This window comes from Glossina fuscipes, unplaced genomic scaffold (assembly GCF_014805625.2).
Source record: "Glossina fuscipes isolate IAEA_lab_2018 unplaced genomic scaffold, Yale_Gfus_2 150, whole genome shotgun sequence".
Taxonomy (NCBI): domain Eukaryota; kingdom Metazoa; phylum Arthropoda; class Insecta; order Diptera; family Glossinidae; genus Glossina; species Glossina fuscipes.
The window spans coordinates 2,076,098-2,079,557 of record NW_023998493.1 but is presented as its reverse complement, the minus strand read 5'-3'; positions in this window follow the sequence as shown (position 1 = coordinate 2,079,557).

Sequence of the window (3,460 nt, the reverse complement as noted above, 5' to 3'; positions counted from 1 at the left end):
CAGTGTATATCTTGAGTTTCACTTTTATTTACCCTGTAAAGAAACACGTTTTTATATTTGGTAAGGGGACTCATCCCTTTTCTACAATTTTTAATATTAAATATTATGTTTGGCCAAGGGTTCGTTATGAAATACCAAGAGCTATGGTTTGCTTCCGTAAAAAGGCTGATTGTTAATGCGAATTCTTACATGGAGAGGAGTACCACGTTGGCGCACTTAGTTTTTATGTCGCATTACTATAATGGGCTGGGAACAATTTTGAAAATTGCAATTTCTATCATATGACCACTATCTTAGAACAAAACTTAAAGTACGTAACGGTCGTACAAATAGTGCGATCTAACCCATCATCAATACGTTTTGTCCCGGAGACAATACAAGACAGTGTGCCGTGTTTCGATAAAACACATCAAAAATTGCGGCGTAAACGTTGGCTGTAAAATTCTATGGACAGACTTTAGAGGAACCAACATATAAATAGACAAACAAGTTTCTAACAAAAGGTGCATCTATCTTTAGTCCTTTTGGACGGAACATGCATCACCGCATAAGTTTTGCACACCTCGTAAAGATCGTGATGCATGGTATAAATTTTTCTAAATAGTTAGAAGTCATCTAAACATATATTTAAAGGTGATACTTAACTCTATTAAATTAAAGTCGAGAAGAAAGTTGTCTAACTTCTTCATTAAGCACGCAACAACATCCCAACATAGGTCATGAACGTAGCTCATTATATTGTAAGTACGCGTTCATTCTTTATCCTACCTACAGAATCCGAGATAGTTCCACAGTTTAAAGTCTACTTATTCAACTACGTAAACGTCCAGGCAACGAAACCGCACTATTTATAAGACGACCTAATCTATCCGTAAGGGAAAGCAAATAAAAATTAAGACTTTTTAAAACAAAAAATTTTGTTATTGTTTCTATAAAATGTAAATACAATACATTGTCTCCCAGTCTCTCTGTGCACTGTATTTACGACTTATGTAAATAACATTTTTAGATTATTTGTGACACATGTTACTAAATCCATAAAATTTACTTTACTTTTACTCGTTCGATATGCTTCATAAATTTTTGCTTTCGTACCCTACAAGATAAATAAAGGACAGGAAGCAAAGGAAAACAAACATGGCATGTTTCCACAACAAAGAGACAACAGAAAAAGAAACGAAACGAAAAAATAAAAATAAAATAAATAAAATTATTCAAAAAAGTGTGTGAAAATTGCATAGAATTGCCTTTTCAGTGCCAAAAGTTACACGCAACAAAAATTTCACAATAAAACAATAAAAAAAAAAAACAAGAAACAAGAAAGTCTGGTATAGTAAGATAAATATTCGTGCACTCTTCCCTGTATTTAACACTAGAGCTACCGCGTGGATCAATACGGCCTTTTTAAACTTTTGAGGTAAAAAGAAAAAATGGTTATAGAACATGACTTTTGTACATATGAAAACACCTTTAAACAATCATAATCAGTTTTTTTCTACGTGGTCTAGTTTTCGAATTACTGATAACATATAGGTAGTTCTGCCGTTACCCTCTACTGCACATTGACCCATAATTTTTTGGAATCGCTAAGATCACAGTAACTAAGATAGGAACATTATCATGTGAGGTTAAAAAATTCCCATTTACGTGCCAAGACAGATCGCGGCTATTTTTTGAACTCATATGCCTAGCCAATCAAAGAATGGTTTTGTCTAATTTCAACTCCTTATCTTTATATTTATAATCGTAGTGATTCCACAAAATCAGGGTTGAAAATGACCCGTAACGGTAAAGTTGGTAGATGCAAAATGACGTTAGTTCCATTCTTGAAGCCATTTAAACCGCACAAAATTGCTTTAAAGTTAATTGTTTTATTTCCCCTTTAATTTTTGGTTCTGTCGTTCTAGATGGTTGCACACAACAATTCTACAGCTATATTGAGATATACAGTCAAACCTGTTTTTGTGCGGTATTTTTTTATATGCGCTTTTTTTGTGCGATTCTTTTTGTGCGAATCTTTTTTTTGTGCGATTCTTTTTGTGCGATTTTTTTTGTGCGGTATATAAATATCGACACATTGAATTTCGCCGAGAGGTTAGGCAATCTGAACTATGTTGGCATCACTTTTTGTGCTATCAGTGTGTATGTACACATTGCAACAGCCATTTTCATACCTATTGCATCAGCCTATTTCAATACATACTGCGCCATCTAATAACTTTAGTTAATTGCTGACCTTTTAACCATTAAGACAGGATTAATTTTATAGTGAGATTAAAGGCAAATTATTTTTTTTTCCTATTTAGATATAGTTTTTTATGATTTTTATTTTATTTTTAGTCATAAGTACTCCCTTAAAATGAATAATCGTAACCAAAAAAAAGTGAAAAGAAAGACAATTACATTAGAAACTAAAATTGCAATATTAAATAGACTAGCAGATGGTGAAGGATCCACAGCTCTTGGTAAAGAATATAAATTAGGTGAATCCACTATAAGAGCAATACAAAAACGTGCAAGTAGAATTATATACATTTTGAAAATTTCTCCTTAGAAATTAAAATTTTTTTAAATGTTTCAATGTGTAATTTAATTATTTATTTTGTTTGGGAAGCACTGCCTTGCTATTTCGTAAAGCTTTGATATATTTTCTAAGTGAGAGTTTTTTATGCGGTCCCTCTCTACCGCATAAAAAAAATTTTCTTTAATATGCTGTGAAAAATTATTTTTTATAGCTATTTATGAAGTTTTTGAATATATTTTTTTTGTGCGGTTTTTTTTCTGCGGTCCCTATCTACCGCACAAAAACAGGTTTGCCTGTACTTTTTTTATTTTTTTACATGTCACCAGGAATGCATTAAGTTTTTCAAACTCTTGTAAAAGAACATAAGAAAAAGAGCGTCTGCGATTTCACATTACATATGCCGCACAAAAAGTGAAAGTTATTTAAATATATTTGTCTGTGCATTGCCAAAAGTAAATTCCGAACCTCCTTTCTTCTGCATTTTCATTTCTTTATTAATTAATTCAGTTTAGCGATAATTTTGGGCTTAGCAAAAACGAAAGCTTGGGCCTTAAAAAGTAATTTAAAATAAATTTCAATTTTTCCATGTACATGTTTCAATGTAACATTATAAAGACAAGTGCACAAATCCTCCAAAGAATATAGGTATTTTTCTGAAACGATCTGGCCACGTCTGTCCGTCTGTTCGTCCCATATTCTCCCTTGGTCGCAAATATTAAGGTACCGACCACACATTTCATAGAAACATTAGAAGTTTTTGCACGCACGCATTGAAAATGAGTCAAGCCGTCAAAGGTCATACTTATAGTGCCCACAAACTGAAAGCAACACAATTTGTGCGGTTTTTTGATTATTATTCATCAGCCGCAATGGATACGAGACAAAAACTGTAAATTAAACACAAGCAAACAAGACAAGCTTAGATCGATCCAGAAT